General features: G+C 44.5%; 1 protein-coding gene across 7 annotated transcripts in view; it reads right to left on the reverse strand.

The window, feature by feature from the left end:
- Vsnl1 (visinin like 1) overlaps positions 1-23,263 on the reverse strand; it is a 99,233-nt gene that overhangs the window by 55,954 nt on the left and 20,016 nt on the right. Inside the window, exon 2 of one of the 7 annotated variants that reach the window (XM_087216681.1) lies at positions 4,055-4,170. The exons of the other annotated variants lie outside the window; for them this stretch is intronic. The gene's annotated coding sequence lies outside the window, so the exon portion shown is untranslated. The remainder of the gene's footprint in view (positions 1-4,054; positions 4,171-23,263) is intronic. 7 annotated transcript variants of the gene reach the window in all.

A 23,263-nucleotide genomic window follows, 5' to 3' on the forward strand; every position in this document is an offset into this window, starting at 1 on the left:
CGGATCACTTGTAATGCCTTAGCCTGTCCCCGCCGACTGGGAGAGGATGTTCTCCTGCACACAGGCGCATTGTCAGGGCCCTGAGTCACTCTTGGAGACTCGCATGTGTAACTGCGTGCCTCAGGTAGTCATGGGTGGATCCTGTGGAAAGTCAAGCTCTGGGCTGGCTCAGGGTGGTGCTGCCACTTGTCAGGCCTGGTCAGGCCCATATGAATGGCTGGCCTCCTCCCTGAGTGCCCTGACTCCACCTACCTTCCCCACTGGGCGGGGCCGAGAGATTTTCCCTAATGCAAACCTTGCAATCTCTTCCCCAAGCCCTCAGCATCCTCCACCTCCAGGACACAGCCCCATGGCCTCAGCGTGACGGAGGTCCTGCCCGAGCCCATCCTCACGTTCAGCCAGCCTTTCACTTCTTATACCAACAATAATTAGCTGCTACCAGTCCCAGGACTGCGCACTCCACACTCCCATGGCTCGGGACAAGCTCTTTTCCTGGAAGGTGCCCCTGTCCTTCTGAAACCTTGTGGCAGACATGGACACCTTTTCTCCTAGGCATCGCCCTTGCCATGTAAATCTCCCAAGATCATTATTTCTCTACTGGATTGTTAGTTTCTTGGGAGAGGACTGTCCTTTATTTATCTCTGAATCTCTGGTAATGTGTACTAGGTGGTTTACAATTTTCTTTTTTGAGAGAATGAATAAATGAGGGGGACTGAGGCATTTGATATAAATCTTCCTGAGAAGATCAGTCCCATAATCTGCATATGAAGAGAGTCAGTGCAGTCCTTAAATATGAAATGCAGTTCACAGATGGGATGAGTGTTCCATTTAATGGTATGGAAAATAGCCTTCTGTCCAGGGGATGGGGCACGTGTCTGCCCTCATCACTTAATTCTGAACACCGTCAGGTAGGGCCCGGATATTTTATCTCAGTGTCCTCAGTCATTGGCACAAAGCTGGTACTAATGTCTGATAAGTAAGTGAAAGTGCAGAGCGGCTGGTGCTCCAAACCCAGGCTTCTTTTGTTCTGGGCTGCAGTGATAGGAGCTGCCATAGTTTGCGTCTGCATGGCCCCAGCGCCGCAGGTGCTCCGAGGTAAGGCTTTGGGGAGCTGAGTGGACCATGGGGTGTGATACTCACAGTGGGTTAGTGCACCAAGGAGCTGTAGTTGACTTGCTCTTAGGGGGTGGGATCTGTCAGGGGAGCTGGGCCACTGGGGATGTGCCAGGGGAGGTCTATGTCCCCCACCCACTGATCTCTCTCTGCCTCCTGTGTGCCAGGCCACCAGCTGCTTCCTTTCTGGGATCCACCCCTGTTAGGTGGCCCTGTTGCAGCCAGCTGATGGTGGACTGGATCCCCTACAAACTGACCCAAATAAAACTTTCCTCCTTAGAGTTATGGGTGTCCACTCTTTTGTGTCTTAGTGACCAAAAAATACCTAATATATGAGCCAAGTAGTAACTTTCATCATGGAAACAGGACGACAGATAGGGTAAAAAATGACAAGCAAATCTCATAGTGTGCCCAATAAAGAGGTGCCATGCAGCATGTGAGGGAAGCACCGCAGCTCTGTCCTAACTTTCTCCATGGTCCTTGGTGAGACCCTTTCCTTCCTTCATAGTTTCTCTGTGTAAAACATGAGCAAGTTGGACCAAATGACCTTTAAGGCCATTCCCATTCTGTTATTTACTGTTTTGCTGCACAAAGTTCTGTAACTGTGAAAATATGAGTCGTAGACTTCAGATTGGCCTCTCTCTCAGCAATGCTTGCTTTGTGGATTTGTACCTGAGAACCTGTCAGTACTTGAGCACTTTGCTACCCAAAAAAGGAGGAGGCAGAAGCCAGAGTGTGTTGCTTGTCAGCTCGTGTTCCAGACAATAATGTAAAGCCAGCCTAGTCCCAAACCACGTATTCTCACCGCTTGAGTTGTAAGAGAGAAGTTCAGCACTGGGCACAAAAAGGAACTGGCCCAAGGCCTTGGTGGGCAAGAGAACTCTGTGAGCACAGAGTCCGGGGAGGAGAAGCCCAGCGCTACATATCACAAACAAACCCTGCATAGATGGCATTTTTGCTCACGACTTCAGCGTACAAAAGGCTTTTGTGCAACATTAACTCAAATAGCAAGATTGTAAGAAAATAATCATGACTCCTTTTTTACTGATGAGCATTCTGAAGGTCAGAATGAGAGAAGTCAAGTAACTTGGCCTAGTGCAACCAGTTAATCAAAGCTTAGTAAGGGTCAAACACAGGTCTCTTGCATGTCTTTGCTTTTTAATCCTGTTCCACAGCCCCTGAGCTGGTCTTCTTGCCCTGAGGCCCCTCCCCTCCCCCCAGGCCCTCCTCATCTTAATAGCAGAAGAGGCAGAGTGAGCCAGTGTGGCCAGGAGGACTTGCTGGAGAAGCAGGGAACTGAGAAGCACCCACTTGCATTTCCCCCACAGCTCCCTGTGTGTGTGTGAATGTGCTTGTGGGCTGCCCTGAGCTCTTCCCTTACCCAGCTTCCCAGGACACAGCAGAGGCAGCTGAGTAGCAGCAGCACAAAGCACTGCACAGCCGGCTCCTCTCAGGCAGTCTGGCCAGGGGCATGGCTAGGCTTAGATTCATCTAAAGACAGTGGCTGGCACGGAGCAGCCTGCCCACGTATGCAGGTACACAGCTGCATAAGAAGCACATCAGTGGCGAAAGAGACAGATCAGCTTGGAAAGAGACCCAGAGCCGCAAAAGAGAGGGCCTTCCAGGCTCAGGCTGCAGCCCTCTAGCATGCGTGCAGTGCTAGCGCAGAAGGGAGCATGAACGGGAGTCCCCCTGGGCTCCTCACCTGCGCAGAAAGGGAACTGATGCCCCTGCTGCCTGGCCTGCCCTTTTCCTCTTGTATCTTACTGCTGCCAACTTGGCCCAGGCCTGCCTTTTCCATGTTCTTTCCTGCCAGGCTCCGTGCTCTCCTGCTTGTATATGACAGTGTGTTTTGAGTCAGTAATGGCTTAGCGGAATGCTCAAAGCAGGGGAACAGCTGGCTGGAAACCCCTCGAAGCAAGTTGCTTTGGCAGATGTTCCCAAGCACGTTCTGTGGGGAAGGGCCCGTGCTCAGCATGGTAGGACACTGGGGACAACAGCCCCAGCCTTGCGGGGCTCGGACCTGGCTGCCAGGGACATTCACCACCTTGGGAGGTGAGGCCGCATGAAATGAGTGCTCGGAACAGTGAGCTGTGCACAGAGGGCACACATGTTTTCTCCAGACAGGCAGCTTTTCCTGTGACCAGTCCTCGGGGAAAACTCTCAAACTTGCCGGAAAGAATCATACTTGGCTGCCTTGTTAACATAGCTTCCTGGAACCCTCCTTAAGAGGGAAATCTGTGCAGTTCCCTGGCAGCCCAGGGGACAGAATCCTAACAGCCAAGATCACACTGCTGTGGAGGATGAAGACAGATCAGAGTGAGTGGACTAAGCAGAGAACACCCAAAGCAGCATAGACATAAGCCAAGTTCCCTCTAATACTTCACTCCCCCCATGTGGCATCCTGGTTGAGGTGTCAAGATTCTCATGCCGGACAATCAAGCATTAAAGAATTCAAGTGTCACAGGACTCAGGAAGCCAAAGTCTGGAGATTTATCTCTGGGCTGTTCTGGGTCAAGCTTTCTGGTTTTAGGTTGAAGAGTTTGCGGCTCAGCCAGGGGATGAATTTTCTCACATCATGGGGTAGCTGATGGCAGGGCTGGAAGGACAATCTGTTGACCCACCTGAGTGTCCTTGATCCTGTCCCCAGGGCAGGCTATCTGCAGGCCAAGCTCTCCTGGCCTGGAAGCTACCAGGCCTGTTTATCTCTGTTGGGGAATACTGAAACCATCCCCTCAGGATCATATAAACAAATCATATTTCCAGAGACTGTTAAAATAATCACGCCACAAAGTTAGCCAGCACATTGTATAGGGTTTTCTTTTACTTTTTTCCTGGTACCGGGGATTGAACTCGGGACCTTGCGCTTGCTAGGCAGGTGGCAGAACCACTGAGCTAAATCCCCAGCCCTAGGGTTTTATTTTCTAATAAAGACAAATACCTGGCTCTTTCTGCTCTTCTCTTTTTCATTCTCCCTAAGCCAAGTACTCCCAGGGCCCCAGCAGCACTCCCAGGTGGCAGGAGCAGTGTTGATCACAGGCTGGCGTTTCACGCTGTCTGGAACAAGAGTAGCTTTAGGAGAGAGCTCTCTGATGGCATCACCTCCACTGGAACCTCGTGGGATTTCAGCTGAGGCCTAGCCCACAAGCATGGACTGGCTGTGGGACACAGGCTCCATCCATGGGGACTTCAGGTAAAATGCAGAAGCACATATCTGGTTTATAATAAGTGAGGAAAATACTTTGATGGCAGTGGCAGTGGCACTGTTAGGGCAAGTGACAGGAGGCAGCTTCAAGGAAGTGTAATAAGTGCATGAAGACAAAGCAGGAGTGGGCCCCAGGGATCAATCATCTAACCCAAACCCTGGTTTTCGGGAGGAGGCCCAGGAGACCAGGGCACTTGTACCCGGGAGGGAACAGGGTGGGCTGTTAACAGAGCCTAGCTGTGACCTCAGCGAGAGAGCAGATGACCTTGGACACTGAGTGTGGCTGAGAGCCTACACCCTGCAGTGGTGGGGAGAGGCGCACACGCGACTAGGCACAACGGGGGCTCCTTTCCAGGCCTGCTCCAGTGGCTCCCCACTGGGGTCCTTCCTAGGGAAGGGGTTGAGGGCCTGAGGGTGCCCAGGGTCCTGGCTAGGTGGCACATCCCTTATTCCGGGCTGGGCGCTGCCAGAGGACGTCAGTGTTTAACTCTCTCTGGGAGGTCCCGAGCTAAAACTGGCCTGGTAACTTGGGGGCCAGGTGACCTGAGAGGCGCCAGCGGCCAGCTCAGCCCCGAGGGCCTTGAAGGGCTGATGAACTCCCTCTTCTTCCTGCTTACCGAGACTGGATGAACACTTCCCAAGCACCTGGGAAGTAAGGCCCAGAGCAAAGCCACACTTGGTGCTGTGTCGGCCAGCATTCCCGTCAGTGGGTCATGACGTGACTTACAGGAGCAGAGGTTTGTTTTGGTCACGGTTTCAGTGGGTTCAGTGGGCCGGCAGAAAATGCGTGACAGAATGGCAGGGTAGGAGCGCACCCTGCCAGGCCACCCCCAGTGACCTGCCTCTGCCAACCAGGCCCCGTCTCCTAACATTACAGTCAGCGTGTAACTCCTCCAGCATGGATCTGCTGAGGAACGCAGCACCTCCGAATCCAGTCACCTTCCACACACGCGAGACTTTTGGGGGCATTTCAGATCTGAGCTGGAGCTGTTCCTCAGCACTAATCTACGACTTTGGAAAAGTTTCCACTCAGTTTTTCTTGTGCCCTGTTTTGCTGGTTCCTTTTCTGTTCTACCAGGGCTCAATATCTCTTTTATTTTCACTTGGACTGAGTCTAATGGGAAGAAAACTATGTGCTGGAGCCAGACTTGGTAGCAAATAATACTGCTGCTAAATACAAGTATAGGACTTGGCAAGTTCCCCAGCCGAGCGGACATTCTGCTTATTTGTTGGATGGAATTGGTATTATTTGCTCATGGGGTTATGAGCATAAATGAGGTAACATGCTGAATTCTTTGCAAAGTGCTTTGTCCAATGGGAGGCAGCCATTCAGCAGCAGCAGTTATTACTGTCCCCGCAGGCTCAGTTGCTCCAGGAGATGGGCAAGTGACACTCGACATTCGACAGAGGCACGTAGGAGTCCCCTACCTTAACATCTGGTATCGGACCCAGGGTGTCTGGACAGGAGCACATACAAGTGACCTGGGGAATCCCATGGTGGCCTTGTGGGTCCCTTCCAAGCAGTGGTGGTTCCAATCTGGCCTGACAGAGGGAGTCACCGGAGGATGCCACAGCCCAGAGTGAGCGTCAGCTGGCAAGGCAGCCAGGTTTCCACTCAGCTCCGGGCTCGCCCATGAGCAGAAGAGTGAGATGATCACTAGCAGGTATCACTTCACTGGGGACTATTTCCGGCAGCTTTCCTGAATCTTATTTGTGTTTCCCAATCATTGCATTTGTGTATGTGTGGTAATGGGGACTGAATCTAGGACCTTTGGATGGATACCCAGACTGGCGTAGCTCCTCAACCCTCTTTCCTTCTATATTGAGGCAGGGTTGTTGCTACATTGCTAAGTTGCCCAGGCTGGGCTGGAACTCACAGTCCTCCTGCCTCAGCCTCCTAGAGTGCTAGGATTACAGGCTCCATTCTATATATTTCTGAGAATTGGCTTCTGTGAAAGGAAATGAGCCAGCCTTGGCAGTGTCAGAACCTCACTTAGTTCTGTGAGGTAACAGAGGAAATGCTTTCATTAATAATCACAGCCTTCTGTCCAACAGATTGTGTTCTAGGTTGTGCTGCCAAGTCCCAGCAAGGAGGGATGATCGCCCTATCTCAGAGGCAGAGCAGCAGGGAGCTGCTGAGAGAGAAGAGCAGACCAGGGCCCCCAGTCCCTGCGCAACCGCGCCATACGTCCGGGCCTTCGTGCGCTCTCAGAGTGAGCCATGGGTCCTGGGGAGGGGAGGAATTGCAAGTGGCATGTCCACATGGGACTGAGTCGCCATCTAGCAGCCCGCCCCCCTCTGCCTCTCTGGCCGCCACTCTCTCCCCTGTGAGAGACGTTTGCCCTCCCTGCAGTGATTCTACAGATACTCAGCTCATGTGGGTATGTTTTAAACACAGTCAACTTTGACATTTCTCTGTAAAGATAGCTTTGGAGAATTGAATGTTCTACTGGAAGGGACAGAGATGGGAAAATAATCAATTCATTGATTTATCTGCCAACTTTCACTCAGCATTATCATGTGGTTCTCACATCTAGCTCCAGGCAGGTCTTTCCTGAACCCTAGATAACATACCTCGCTGCCTGCTAGACATTTCCCGCTTTGTCCCCTCAACTGCATCAAACTCAGTAGAGCATGCGAACATAAACTTCAGCTACCTCGCACGTAGCACGCAGACCCAAACCGCTTTCCTCCTTTGCCCCTCTCCGGGTAAACGGCCCGCGGCCTGCCTGGCTCACTGTTCTGGGCTTCGCCACCGCCCTCGGGTCTCTGTGTGTACCAGCTGTCAAGGTGAGTCGTGTGTAGATTCTGCCTCCTAACTCTCAACTCCATCTTCTTCTCTCCTTGCCACCACCTGGCCTCAGGGCATTGCTGTCTTCCGCTCGCTCTGATGATTACAGGAGCTCCTCAACTGCCTCCTATCCAGTCCCGGGCCCTGACATCCACTCTCTGCATTGCGGCTTGAATGGCCTTTGGGAAACACCAGATGCAGGCAATGTCACTGCTCTGCTTAGGCCCTCCAGTGGCCTCTCCCATCCGAGCTCTCAGCTTGAGCCCTTTGGGACTTTGCAGGCCTGCCCAGCACCTGTCCTTCTCCCACCTGCCCCCATCAGCATCTCTCTGGCCTCCTGTCTCCCCGTGACCCCACCATATGCTCCCACTTCTGGATGCTGCATAATTCTTTGTTTCCTTCGGCGTTGAGGGCGGTTCTCATCAGTCCCACCTTGTTCCTCTAGGAAACTCTGACCTATGTTTCAGGACATGGGTGAGGCATCCCTGACGACTTCCTTGGCCTCCCTGTTTGTGCCTTGGCTGCACTTTATAAAAGCACAGTCAGCCCGACATCCCCCGACACGCACGTTGCCTGTCTCTCCAGCCGACGATTCCTCAGCCCAGACGGGGCGATCACCTGGCTCGCCCAGCACTTTGCTCGCAGCTCACGGCCCAGCGGTTTGCTGTTGGGTCGGTCAGCTGATACGTGATCCCTCCGAGGCTTCCACTTCTCCGTGCAGTGAAATATGGATCAGAGACGCTCGTGCTCAGTGCTCTGAGTGGAGGCGAGGTGGGGCTGGGCACACACGCACAGGTGCACACTTCTTGTTAGGGACTTGGGGGAAAAGCTTTTGAAGCTAAAAGATGAAGTGAAGAATATTTTTCGAAGTGGTCCCTCTAAATGATCTCAAGGAAATAAGCACACAAGTCCGCAGAGACATATAGGCAAGAGCATTTACCCCAGCATGGATTTACATGATTTTAGAAAGGTCCTTAAGAAAAACAAGCTAATGCTCAGCATAGAAAACTCTTTAGGTAAATTTTGGCAGAGCTACACAGTGGAAATTATGAAGCCATTAAAAATGATACCGTAGACTTGCTTTGACGTGGTTTGGTGCTGACTCAGTGTCACCTTTTTAAATTAAACAAATACACAAGCAAACCACATATTTTCAAGGACAAACACTTATCTGAGGACATATATTAAACACCATAAGCTGGAGGAAGAGGATGGAAGATAAAAAAGAAAATTAAAAATGCACAACCCCCCCACACAAGATAGCTGGGCGTGTCTCAGCACTCTCCATGGCTAAAGCTGGAGGAGCCCAAACCCAAAGAAGAGGGAATGCAGCTCAGCGAGAAGCCCAAGGTTCAACCCAAGTCCAGAAAACAACGGCAACAACAACACAAGAAAGTCTTCATGTAACAACAATGACGGTGTGCTATGAGCTGAGTAATATGACTAACATAAGTATGCATTTGAGGCCCCAAAAAGAAAGACAAAAGAAGAGAACTATTGTACTAAACTTTCAAGGAGGAAAATAATAGCAGGCACGAGGCACACATAGCATCACCTTGCTTTTGCTTTATATACACACTCAACCTTGTGTGCACAGGAAGTCTGGCCAGTTTATAATTTACATCAAGATCCTAAGAGCGTGCCAGGGATTTAGCCTGCCTCGAAAGCGCAAGGTCCTCAGTTCGATCCCCAGTACCAAAAAAAATCCTAAGAGTGCTTGTAACTGCAGTCAGTGTAATGCTAACACTTCGCTCTCTCCTCCAATATCTTTCTGCACTTTTCTAGTGAGCACACATAACTTGTATAATCAGAAAAGATATACATAAACAATTTCTATTCCAACAAACAAGCAAAATTATTTTTCACACCACAGGCTCAGGAATCCTGGAAGGAAAATTGTTGAGGTGCCATTCCATTAGAAAGACTTCCTTTCCAAACAATTAATAGCACTATTTTAGCAGCCACTTGTAGGCCAAAGGCCTTTCGTTCTATGGTCTGTTCTTTAGGTCTGAATGGAGTGATAATCACAGAGCAGCTCAGGGGAATGGCAGGCTGAAGTCGCAGCACTCTGAGGAACCACTGATGTGGAGACTCTGTGCTGGAATCAGATCCCTGGGCTGGAATCTGCTCTCAGTAAACTCTCTGCTGCTCTGTTTGGCACCGATGAGATTGAAGGTAACAGTGCCAATGCCACCCTGTCATCACAAGGCTTAAATAAGACAGAAGAGAGGAAAGAACTTTGTAAATGCTGAAGCACTACCAATGCTCATTGTAATGATTGAAATTCAAATTCAAATATGGAAGATTCAAAGATAGAAGAAGATGATGACTCTGCAGGCCATCACTTCTGGGTGCCCAAGATTGGGTTTGGGCTGTCCAACGGAACTGGAAAGGAGCCAACAAAGGACAAAGGCAAGACCCAAGAAGGATTTGGGACAACTTTACCTGCCTGTTTTCCAGAAATAAGAAAATGAAAGCCCACTGTTTTAGGGCCTCACCCTGGAAGTGGTGTCCACAAACCCAGCTGATCCCCTCTGAAAGTTTCCCAGGGCTCTCCCAAAGGCCTGTGTGGGTTTCTGTGCCTTGATAGCATCATGGCCCACATCTTTCCTTAAATTTCCAGAGCCAGGTTTCAATCCAACTCTGCCAATGTTTTCCTGTGATCTTGGCAGAAGAAATTTGTGTCCTAATGAACTTCAAGTCTCTGCATTCAAGTTCTATGAACCTTTTTTCCTCACTCAGTTGGCCAAGTCATGGTGAGAAATATACAACAGAGGCAGTTTCTAAATTGTTTCTAGCTCTTGATCTGGTGCATTTTCCATGAAATGTCAGGAAAGAAAATAACATGCAGACAGAAAAGAGTGGGCTTTGTTGGGGAAGAATAAAAGGAAGGAATAGGTTTCAGTTCCTGGTGGCAAGGAGTAAAGACTCCTATTGATGACTGGCCCACAGGAGGTTCACAAAGAGAACCTGAGGAAGGGGAGCTATGTGGAAGGAGATACACAGCCAAGTGCCCCTTCTCGGAGTCCTGAGAGTGGGTGGGCAAAGGGTATCTACTGCCAGGTGCCAGTGGGTGCTGACCTTCTCTGGTGAGGTTCTTGGCTTTGATGTGTATCCAGCTCTGAATCAGGTTCACTCTGTCCTTGCTGGGCCTTTGTGAAGTATCCAGTAAGGCTGGAACAAAGCACTTTTTTGTGGCACATGAAAAATACCTTGGCCGAACGGGACAACGCCAAGGCTGGGAGGACTAAAATTAGACCTTCCGGCTGCGTCTAACTCGGCAGCCCTGTGTGAGCCTGTGAATGCCTGGGGATGAGCCTTCCAGAGAGCACAGGTAACAGGTGCTGATGAGGAGGATGTGCGGCTTCCTCTGGCACCCTGTGGGGATGACAAATGCTTCCAGGCCTGTGTCACTGCCACTTGGAGCAGTGTGTCGAGTTGCTCTTGCTTTGACAGGATGTGTTTCGACATAGCTAATTTGCAGATTAAGATGAAACCATATTGCTTCTTCCCTTTCCTCTAATACCTTTCCATGGTGAAACCAAAGGAGAACCCAAGACAGCAGTATCCTGAGTTTGAACAGTATAAATATTTACCTTTATCCAAGAACTTACAGTTTTGCTTGCATATAACCACTGCAGAATGCAAGGACCCAGTTATCTGCTATGGGGGTAGTATCACCTCTGGGAGGGACAGGGTCTCAGTGCTGAAGGATGATGTGAGATGCCCCCTCCAGCCCTTCTACTAAGTGGTGCCTCTGGGAAAGTTGCTGATCCTGAATTATCTGGTTCATTCAACATGAAATTGTTGTAACAAAGCCCAAATATTAAATGAAATAACGCATCTATATGGCTTACATTTTAGCAGCAGTAGTAACCGTTTATATAATCAGTTACTATATTTGCATTGATGTCTCATTTCATCTTGCAGCAATCTCATGAAGTAGACATATTTATGTCTTTATTTTACAGTTGAGATAAAATGGAGAACTTAAGAAACTTGCTCAAGATCACATAGCAAGAAAAGAGTGGAGCTGAAGTCTGAGCCCTGGCAGGCTCCCTGTGCCAATGTCAGACTTCCGCACTCAGCTGCCTTGCCTGGGCCCTGCCCTTTTCTGTGCTCTTCGTTCTCCAGGTGAGGCAGCTTCATGGTGCTCTTAGGTCTCACGAGTTCCTGCTTCTGGACTCAACACAAGAGCAACAATTGAGAGAACAGGAGATGTTTAGCCTGCAGAAGCAAAGACTCAAGAGAGGAAATTTGAGCTTTCCTCAAATAAATGCAAGATTTACTGGAACAAAAATAGACCTATAGATCAGCATAACAGAATGAAGTCTCAGAATAGACCCAACTCTACATAATCACTTAATATATGATCAAGGCAGTTTTTCAGAGCTAGGAGGAAAGGAAATACAATTTTGTAGTTTATATCATCAGCTCTCGATAGCCATTTGATAAAAAGAATAAGTTAGAACCATACTATATACACATATTTAGGAAAAAATTATACTTGGAATAAAGACAAATATTGAGACAGGTTATAATATTGTTTCCATATGAAAATTAAGTCAAAGTCTACTGTTAGAAGCTGAAAATATGTGAGAAAAATGTTAAGAGCTCTGTGTATGCATATGTTTATATGTAAATTAAATGTTAATTTTAAGGAAATCACCAGAATCAGAAGAGTTGAATGATCAAAGGGTATAAATAGGTAATTCATACCAGAGAAAACACAAATAGAAAACCAACCAAGAGAGAAGCCTGCTTAACAAATTTATTAAGGTCAAAATGGAATTTCTAAGCATAAAAGGAGAGGTAGGTAGAAACTACAACAGATAAGACGAAGACGTAAGCAGGTAAAGATTCAAAATTGAGGATGTTTGAATACAAATAATGACATGGGAACATATCCATAGCATATTTATGTCTTTTAAGTACTAAAGGCACTTAAAAATAAAGGGGAAGAGGATTTTGATAGAAGGGTGGGCAAAGGACATGAACAGAATACGAAAAAAAGATGACAATGGCCAAATAATGAAATACACTAAAAGTATATGGCACAGCCTAGTAGAAAACGTCAGAAATCAAGAAGCATCAGATATCAACACTTTGGATTCTAGGAGATAATTATCTTATCTACATAGGTAAATATTTACCACAGCTTCATTTAATAGTAACAATTGTAGAATTACGGCCATTAGAGAAATGGGTTGTAAATTATGGAACATTAACTCACTGAAATTTAAAAATATGACTACAATGTTGAAACATGGCAAAGTAATTATGATATACTAAGTGGAAAAAGCATAAATACAAGATTAAAGCCCTCTACAATTACATTTATTGCAAAAATAAAGTCAATTGTTTCCTTGCTTCGTCCTTCTGACTGCATACAGTGCGGACTCTGTGTAGAAACTACACTATGTATCAGCACATGGAAAGGAAAAAGAAAGTGCTTATTTCCTGTGCAAACCAGTGACCCAATGAGAGAGGCAAATAATGTGCAAAAAATTAATTACAAGTTACAAAATGGAATGATGAACACATTCCACACCATACTGGACTCTGGAGTAACAAATGGACGATAATGATGAGAAGTCTCTGGTAGGTTGCCGTAAGATAACTTGAAAGGATCTTCGTAAAATAGAATTCACCTTTGCTGTTACCAACCTGAGAAGTGAGGGACAGTGGCAAGGGAACAGTCTAAGTCCCAGGGTCGGCTGATCCTGGATAAAGAACCAGGTTTCCTAACGCCTAGCTTCGTGTTCTTTCCATTGTTTTCTAGAGTGTCTTAACAAGCTGACCTTCAGATCACCCAGAGGTAAGTAGCCCTTTACACTTCTCCTATGATGGATGCCCTCTTGTGTTTTGTCTCCTTGTGACTTCAGGAACTTATTCCTGAAGATGACTGCACTTTCTCCTCCATGTACCTGTCAGTCTCCAGCTGCCAGCACCCTCCTTCACAAGGTGACCAGTGACATTTAGGGAAACAGCAAAAGCTTTCCAAAGTGACAAGGCCCTTTCCTTTTCCACATCTGATCAAAGATCGGCTGTCACGGCACAAGAAACAAATGGGGCAATGAAAAGCAAACAAGTGAAAACGCCCAGTCATTCCACTTGGATCAGCAATTGGCAAGAGACCATAGGGAACGTATCTGGTTCTACCTAACGAATACCTTCACGGAACTATGGCGATGCGCCCCGTAATGAAGTTTGGGTTATAACTGACTGCATGTGTAACACTGATCCCACCTGATTATAATGAGGCTGAAATTTCTTATCATCTAGTGGCATGCCAGCCATCCCTAATGGCCCAGTGTGGCAAAGGGGTTGTCATAATGGCAGTTACCGTGTGGCCAGTCAAGTAAAAGGTTAGCTCCTATGAGGGTGTCTATCATACAACGGCTAACAGTCACACTATACAACTATGCCACTGCATTATGTATTTATTACACTATATTTTAACTGATATTTTAGACTGCAAAACAGCCTGCTGGGTTGGGCCAGCAGCAGCCTCACAGATCTTGCCTTTACCACGCCTCTTGTGGCACCCACTGGTCAAGGGTAGTGCTGAACTGCACATCGGAGTTTGTGTAAGTGCAGTCTAAGCTGCTCACCGCTGAACCGAGAAGGAGCTGACAGTTCCTATTTCAGGGCATGTATGTCTTTTTCCAATGAGAAACAGGGTTAGAGAAGAATCAAGGTTTATCCAAGAGTTTAGAAAACATCTGTGGCAGAAGCTAACTCCTCAGACTCATCTTCCAACTCCAAATGTAACATTCTCTTCAAATGCAGCTTCCACCCAGAGTTGATCAACAAAAGCATGTGGATGTTGGCAGGAGTGAGCTGGCTCATCTTACAGAGAAGTGTAAGGCAAAGGAGGACATGGTGGGCAGCACCTCCTCTCTGTCTCAGACTCAAGGAAGAGTCAGGACTTTGCCAATCAAGTCAGACATTTAGGGGTCAACATAGGGCTCCTCCATGCCTTGTGCCCTAGTTCTAATTAGTTACAAATTCTGACATTTCTTACCACGAATTCATCTGCTTTCCACCTTTTTGACTGTACCTCGTGTCAGACATTTCTTCTTTTGCAACACTGTTGAACTAGTCTTCCGGTCTGCGTCTCTATCCTTCAGATTTAGTCTTAACATCACCGGCACAGTGACCTTCCTAGAATAAATATCTGACCATGTCAGGAGTTTGATGCCCCCCTGTTCCTTTGTGAGACTTGCTGAGGTCACTGCCAATATGTCACTTTCTAGCACTTTCAACCCTATTTGAACTAATCTCTCCCAACACATTCTCAGTGACTACTGATCTCATTTCCTTGCTTTCTGTTCTTTGTAGTCCAATTTACATGATGATTTTTATTCACTGTTTGTTTTTGCACAAATGTAAGCTCCAGGAGGGCAGGACCTTCATCTATTCTGTTCAGCACTCCATGTCTGGAGCTACCCTGGTACCAAGTAAGTGCTTAATAAATATTTGCTAAATGATTATCTTCAAAGTATAAACAAATTAAAGAGCAACACCTCCACCTCCCCCTACCAAGATATATCATGTAAAGGTACGAATTCCCAATGATGGCTGTCATCGTATTGTATACCTAAAATGCACTAATCAACTTAATAAATAAAAAAATAAATAAAAGAGAAAGGAAAATAACAAAATTTAGAGAGCAAAAATAAAAGAGACAATAGGAAATAAGGAGGCGGATTTTTTCCAAATAAGAAGAGGATCTAGAGATGGGTGGAGGAGGGGAAATAAAAAAGGAGAAGAGAAAATAAAAAGAATTAAGATGCGTTATGCACATGCAACAGCACCCCATGATGAATGTTATCATTATGTACTGCAAACATGGGCTAACAAAGATTTAAATTAAAAGGAGTATTTTAACTTCCTATCCTTTAAAAATATATGCTCCCTATCTTGATAGTGACATTTTACAGTTACTAAATGAATATTCTCAATGTAAAGAATTTGTCTCTGTCAAACTGATGAAAAGAAATGTCAGCTTTAAGTTTCTCTAGTTACCTTGCCTAGTCATGAGCTCAAACAGGGTATGCAACAGTCAGAAGGGTTCCTAACTATTATCAGCTTCAAGGAAGACCTGAAATAGTTTTAAATCATATCAGAAGCTATCACGTTGTTTAGATAATTATTATTCATTGTCTGGGTTTGAGCGAGACAGTACCCAGCACCTGGAGGAAAGTATAGCCCAGGTTACAAAGACCCCACGCATTGCTGAAGGACAGGCTGGGGTATTCTGGATATTTTTAGATTATAAATCAATTTCGTTCTCTGTTATTTCAACTTCTTTGTTTGCTCTTTCAGAGTGCTTTTGGAATTTTTTAAATCAACCAAGTTTGATAACGAAGAAAATTACCAGTTCATTTTGAATAAATTACCATGCCATTTTGGACCATTAATTAGCTTTTCTAAGGCTCAGCTTCATTATCTATAAAATTTGGATAATATCACCTCAGAGAGCTTTTGTAAAAATAGGGGTCATATAAGTAAAAAACTAGTCCAGTGGCTTTTGTAACCAATGCTCAATATATAGTGAAGCAAGGAGATAGAAAGAGACCTGGGGAGAATGAACCTCAAGCCTTCTGAACAGCTGTGGCTGGGCTTAACTTCCATTTTCTAAGGTTTGGGCAGCATTTCCTAATCTAACAAGAGGCTCCCGACAGTAACCTAAACAATCAGCTCCAGCACTACATGATGTGTATAGAAAATGCTGAGGATGAGCAGGGCCCTGTGTGGGAAGGTGAGCAGATTTCTCAGAACGACACTGGCCCATGAGGAGGACAGTGCAGGAAGGTCTGGCAAAGAGAGGTCCACAGTCAGCACAGGCTGCAGGGAAAAGCCCAGCGAAAAGGGACTGGGAAGATTCGCGACAGACAGCAGCTAAGGCCAAAGCTCTGGCGACTCAGCAAGCAAAGGCCTCATTGGATTGGCGGGTTTCATGCCCAGGAATAAGATATTCATCCCTCTCTACAGAATGTCCTTGTGCTGTTTGTGCTGATGATTTTAATTCAGTGTAGTCCTTTTTTGGGAATAAAAACCCTAGACAGGCAGTCTCTGAGGCAACCTGGTCAGGTCCCCTCCTGGGTTCAATACTTGGGGCTTTCTGCTTTTGCTTTGCAATAAATACTGCTTTCTGATTTTACTCTACAATAAATACTTTTGCTTGGTCCCCTTTGACTCTCTGCCTTGTAATTCTTTCTGGGTGGAGAGAAGAACCCACCCAACAGATGGTAACAAATAGTATCTACTTTTACAATTGTATCAGATTTTATTGATCTATTGAAGAAAAGTTTAAAATGACTACCAATTCATAGATATTCACACTGGTCTAAAAGTCCTGATGCCAGACATGGTAAACCTGAGTGTTACTGGATTTGACATTTGAGCTTTCAACTATTCTGTGATGGGTCTAAAGTCCATTCAATCAACTGATTTACACGTTTCCTGGAATGTGTTTGAGACAGGCATGGTGTAGGACTGCTACATAGGAATAAGTCATTCAGATAATGAATGACTTTCTGAAGCGTTTGCAATTCAGTACAGTTTTGTTCGTCTCTATTCCTCATCATGCATGTAAAAATCTCTAATCAGTGGGTAAAAAGCAAAGCAAAATCCTGAAAATTTGTTCCTTTATGGATACAGTCCCTTTTAAAGACCCTAACTTCCTCTCCTGATCCAGGAAGTGGAGGGAGTGCAGAGGTTAATCACTTCATGGCATCTGTGAAGAACGTTACCTGTCCGACACTCACGTCAGGGACTTGCCAAGGTGTGGAGACATCTCCTTACATTATGCCATGCATCTGGGACTGATCAAAAGAGATCCTCCTCAAACATTTCAAAAGAAAGAGTTGAAAACAACACACTGGGACCCTAAATTGGAATGTCTGCTTGGTTACAGTCTAAATTTGTATTACCCACCCAATGAAAGAGAGAAATGGCAAATTGGAAGATCGTTCTCATGAATCTATCTAGACTGGACACAGCACAATAAAAGATGAAAAGCTTAGAAGAGAAAATAAGACGCAAGTAGGCTAGAATGAGAAGCTCCAACACACACCCATTAAAAGCCCCCAAAGGAGAGAAGAAAGAGCAGGAGAGAAAGCAAGTCTCAGAGATTTTTCAGATTTGAAACATTCAGGATAAAAACTTTCACAATCCAGGGCCGGCATGTAGCTCACCGCTTGGCCTGGCTGGCAAGTGCTAGGTCCTGAGTTCAATCCCCAGCACCAAAGGAAAAAAGGTTTTTTTTCACAATTCAAGAGTAGGAGAAAGAAAAGAAACCCACCCTTGAACTCATGGCGACGAAATGGAAGAACTGCAAAATTGAAGACAACTGTTTAAAAGCCTACAAGAAAGAAAAGGAAACTGATTATCGCAAAGGACTTCTTTCCTACCAGTCTTCTCAGAGGGCACAAGTGATTTCTGGGCAATGTCAAAAGCTGAGAAACACTGCCACTCAGGATCACATACCCAGTGGAAACTTCAAAATGAGAGCGAGATAAAGGCATTCCAGAAACGAAACTTAGAGGTAACTCTCTTTGTGGCCCTGCCCGAAGTGACTATTCAAAGGAATACTTCAGGAGGAAGGAAACTGCAAACTGGGATGAGCACGTGAGTGTGAGAGGCAAGGAGGAGCAGATACACTCCTCAAGGGAGTTTGCAAATCACAGCAACAGGGCTTTGGCATTAAAAACAAGGCACAGCAAACACTGAGGAAAAAGTATGCACTGTAGCAGGGGACATTTTGGAATTAAAAGATTCAAGATCCTTTACTTGTTTAGGACACAATTAAAGATGTTAATTACCCCTAAAACTGGTTAAGTATACGTATTAGAAAGATAAAACTACTACAATAATAAAAATAAAAGTTATAACTTCCTGGTAAGTAGAGGAAAGAAAATAAATACACTTTAATCCAAAAGGAAGGAAAAGGCTTAAAGAAACCTAATAGGAAATATAAAATAAGAATGTAGATATAATTCTAAATATATCAGTCATCACTATAAACTCCAGCTTTGTGCCATTTATAAGGAACTCTCTAAAGAAAAGCATAGGCTAATTTAACTTGGAAAGAGCAGGAAGTATCAAAAATTATCAGATGGAATTTAGCAATGTATTTAAAATATCACTATCAAGTAGGGGTTATCTTTGGAATGCAAAGATGATACATAGAAAATGTATTATTGATATTGATCTCATTACTAGAAAAAGGCAGGGAAAATTTAAAAATTTTTTCACTAGAAAAACAGTCAATGACATCAACACTAATGATTATTAAAAAAAAGTGAAAGAAGGTAGTAAATTAAGATAAGGAGAAATATCCTTAACATGACAAGCCATTTACATCAGAACAAAGGCAACAAAAACAGTAACAAAATGACAATAAAATGCAAGACTTATTTATATTAGGAAACAAACATGTACATACTTAGGAATAAATCACATAAAACCATGCCAAAATGTTGTAAGGAAAACTGTAGAATTTCATTGAAAAAAATTGAATAACTAGGATGTTAAATCATCTTAACACATCTGTTTTCTTCTCTTTAAAGTAAACACTCAATTTAATTCTAATAAAAATCCCAAGTGTATTTTTCATGAAGCTGGTTCTACTTGTACGGTTTAGATCTAAAATGCCCCCCAAAGTCCGCTGGAACCCCCTGAAGAGCCTGTCCACTGAAGGAGCCATTAGGAGGAGGGTCCTGCTGGAAGAGGCAGGCTACCAGGGTGTGACCGGGAATGGCCTCTCCCTGGCTCCTCCTCATTCTCTCTGCTTCCTGGCTGCCATGAGGCGGGTCCTCTCCTCTGCCAACCTCTTCCACCATGTGTTTCTCCCTTAGTCCAGCTGGCTCTGGACTAACCCGCCAGAAGCCATGAGCCAAACAAACTCCTCTTCTAATTTGTGGGTGTTGGGTATTTTGTCCCAGTGATAAGAAAGCTGACTAGAAAAATTATTTTCAAGTTCAAATGCAAAAGCCAGAGGTCAAAAATATTTATGCCAAGTTTGAAGAAGAACAAGGGAAGGGTTCTACCTCACCAAATATCTAAGCTTCCTAAAAATCATGCCTTTTACGATAGCGTGGTGCTGGTATAAGAGTAGAAAAACAAAACAATACAATAGAGCAAAAAGCTAATATTTAGAAACTTTATTCGAGAGTGGTACCTATAAGGAAAATATATTCAATAAAATTGTGTTAGGATAACTGATTACATTTCAACCTCATGGCAATCACAAAAGTATATTTTAGATAGATTAAAACCCAAACTAAACTCAGTATGCACAAATAATGGTGGTGATTGATAAATCTGACTACCTCAAAATTAAAAACTTTGTTTTTAAGGGCCGGGGCTTTAGCTCAGTGGTTCCTCCACTTGCCTTGCAAGCACAAGGACCCGAGTTTGATCCCCAGTACCAAAAAAAAATCTTTGTTTTTAAGACAAAAGTAACTATGAACAAAGTTAAAAAAATGACAGGCAAAGAGAAGGTATAGATAATGTATATACCAAAAACTTGTATTCGGAATATATAAGGAATCCCAAATAATGGATAAGAAAAACACAAACAATCCTATCGAAAAATAGAGAAAGCCTATGAACAGATCATTACAAAGAATGGCCATAAAAAGTAAGAAAATAGAAAACTAAACTGGGCATAGTGGCACACACCTACAATCCCAGCACGTGGAAGGCTGAGGCAGGAGGATTGCTGTGAGGCTGGCCTGGGCTAAACAGTGAGTTCAAGACCAGCTTGAATTACACAGTGAGACCTTGTCTCAAAAAAACCAAAAACAAACAAACACACAACAAAAACCTATTTTATACAATTACTTTGGTAAAAATTTTAAAAACAACATGTTGATACTGGCTGTTTGCAAAGATATAAGAAACATGAATTTTTTTCTAATAGACTGCTGACAGGAACATAAACTGGTACATCTTTTCTGGAGAACAATTTGACAATATAGATGATCCCTAATGTACGTTGCTTAAATGTCAATTTTTCATCTTTATTATGATGTGAGAATGATACACTTTCAGGAGAAACCACAATTGGGAGTTTGATCTCTTCCTGCTCTGGAAATGCTTGGTAGATAGACTCTCAAGATGCTGGGAGTGGCAGTGAACTGCAGCCTCCGGTCTCTCAGGAGATCACAGGGGTAAATAACCAGTACTCCATGGGACACTGTGCTGCTAGCATGTTTTGGAGCCAGATACTCAATAAATTATGATGGTCAACACTTTATTATAGAGCAGGCTTTGTGTTAGATGCTTCTGCCCAATTTATAGGCTATAAAGTGTTCTAAGTATCTCTAAGGTAGGCTAGATGAACTACGATATTCAGAAGGTTAGGTACATTAAATACATTTTCAACTTACAATCTTTTCATCTTATGATGGGCTTATTGGGACATAATCCCATCATCAACTGATGTGTCTGAGGCAATAGAAGAGGCATATAAATATGATCCAGCAATTCCATCACAACATATATACCTCACATACACATGTGAAAAGAGTTCACTGCAACTTTGAAATAGCAAAATAAATACATAATCTCAATGCCCTTCAATGATGGAGTAATTGACTTGAGACATGGACATGTGATAAAGTACTGTACAGTAGTTATAGTAAAGGTAAAATATCATAGGAATAAAAGTGATCTAAAAGAGCTTTGAGGGCAACAAGTCGGAGAATGATGCATCTAGAATGATGTCATCTCCTTAAATATCAAAAATAGTAAAAGTAAAAACAACAACAACAAAAATAGTAAAAGTGATACTATATAGTTATATGATTTAGTAAAAATAAAGACATTCATGAAGAAATGCATACCAAGTTCAACAGAATGATTGTTTCTGAGGAAGGACAGAGATCAGCAGGGCTGAAAATGAAATGAAAGCAATTCCAGAACATGAAATGGCCTTCGGATTTGTCATTTCTGGGTAGTATGTCTGTGGGGACTTATAGTATTCTCTGAGTCCTTCTGCATATGTGGAATTTTTAATAATAAAGGGTATATTTTCTTTTACAGTACTTTGTAATTCATACTTCTCTCAATTTTAGACTTTTTCCTACGTACTTCACAATGTTGAAGATTGGCTAATCAGCTGTCTTTTGATTTTGCATGATCATGTTCTCCTGTAGCTCTTATCATAGATGGTAATCGTGTTCATTTCAAAGGACACATGTAGTAGAATACAAAAGAGAAAACTGTACTATAACTCTTAAGAAGTTTATTGACTTAAAGCATGTCCGTTTTAACTTAGGGAAAAGGTGCTCTTTGTCTGATATTCCATCGGTGATTCTCGAGTGATTTCACTTTCATCGTATCTGTATTTGTTATCACAAACTAAAATGGAAACCCAGGTTACCGCTGCCTTGCTGCTACTGCAACAGTATTTGCAGCTAATACTTTCAAGCTAGCTTTTTCACACTGCAAATGCTTGTTTACTTGATTCACACTGTTAAACTCTTGAACCGCTTTGAAGTGAGTCTTGCTCTTCAGTGCCTCTCAGGACACTCAGCAAGTGTATTTACACAATGCTTTAGCAACATTTCTATTTTCATATGTGAATGAGGACATTGCACACAGTAGTCCAACAAAGTATTTGTGAGACAGTGTTGTGGTTTAACATCCAGACGTTCTCGAAAAGCCTCGTGTGCTCATAGGTGGGGCTCTGGGGAAGCAACTGAGTCATGGGGCCATGGCAGCCCTCAGGGGATGCGGCCACTGATGCCGTGAAATCTGGTCCGAAGGGCTGGGTCGCAGGCGTGGGCTGGGGGTGTCTCTTCCCACTCCTCCCTCCCGTTCAGGTCCACTGTGGCAGCCCCAGTTCTCCTCTCTGCGCTCCACCCTGCCTCTGCACACTGAGCCAAAGTAAACTCTCTCCCTTTAACTTGTCGGTGCCAGGTATTCTGTCCCGGCATGATTAAAGTAACTAAGGCAGCCAGCTTAAGAAATGGAGTTTTAAAGTTCTGAGCGAGAAAACACCAACAAAGTTGGAAGGAGAAGCTCCTGGAGCCCCTGGTTTCTGCCATTGCTCTAAGCACAAGAAATGAATATGTGATCGTCTGCGGTGGGTGTTCTTGTTTTCAGAAAACCCTAGGCAGAAGAGTTGGAGTAATTTCTCTTCTTTTTTTTTTTGGTACCGGGGATTGAACTCGGGTCCTTGCGCTTGCGCAGCAGGAGGCGAAACTGTTGAGGTTCATCCCCGGCCCAGAGTCGCAGTAATTTCTTAAAGGCTGCTGGGAACACGCTCCTGAGTTGGTGTACTAAAACCCGGTTTATCACACCTACCTGCTCCGTTGCCAAGCGGAGCACAGTCTTTGGCCAATGACGCAGGCATAGCTTCTTTCATCTCGTGGCTGTGGAAGTGCCTTTCAGGTTCGAAGGACTCAGGAAGACAAGAAGGAGGATGCCGGCTACACAGAGGAAGTGTCTGTTTATCGGTCTGAGGTGTGGGCTAGAGCAAAACTGAAGTCTTCTTGTTGTTGTTTTGGTGCCGGGGATCGAACTCTGGTCCTTGCGCTTGCGCAGCAGGCAGAGAAACCACTGAGCTAAATCCCCGGCCCTGAAGTCTTGTTTTCTTTTTTTTCTTGAAACTTTTCTAATTCATTTTTTTCTGTTTTATTTTATTTTACTGTACTTGATACATTTTCTAAACCTACCCGAAATTCTTTCTGAAGCAAAAAGTAGAAGACAAACAAGACTGACTCGGAAAATCCAATGGAATTAAAGCAACTGTTTTCAGCAGGGAATATATCACAGAGCATGTATTTGATCTGTTTCACCACTATACTAAAGGAAAACTAGGAACATAACAGGGGATCAGACAGAAATGTCAAATATCACAATAAATAAGTTTAAATATTAGGACGATGGCTTTTATTTCTACTTTAATATTTTTCAGATTATTTTTCATTGTGAACTACTACCTTTAATAAAGAAATTGTCTTATAAAAGAGCTTAAAAATTCAAGTTGTAGCCAGATGATTCTCAAATGTCTAACAATTGTTTGTTTACTGCCTATCTCAAGGGCCGTCTGGGCTAACCTCGTCTTCAGGTTGACCTTTATGCCTGCATTGTTGCCTGACGGCAGGCATAGCAGAACACGCCGGTACCGTGAC

The sequence above is a fragment of the Heterocephalus glaber genome, unplaced genomic scaffold (assembly GCF_053883595.1).
Source record: "Heterocephalus glaber isolate CG9 unplaced genomic scaffold, H.glaber_assembly_v1.0 deba00001457, whole genome shotgun sequence".
In the NCBI taxonomy this organism is placed as follows: domain Eukaryota; kingdom Metazoa; phylum Chordata; class Mammalia; order Rodentia; family Bathyergidae; genus Heterocephalus; species Heterocephalus glaber.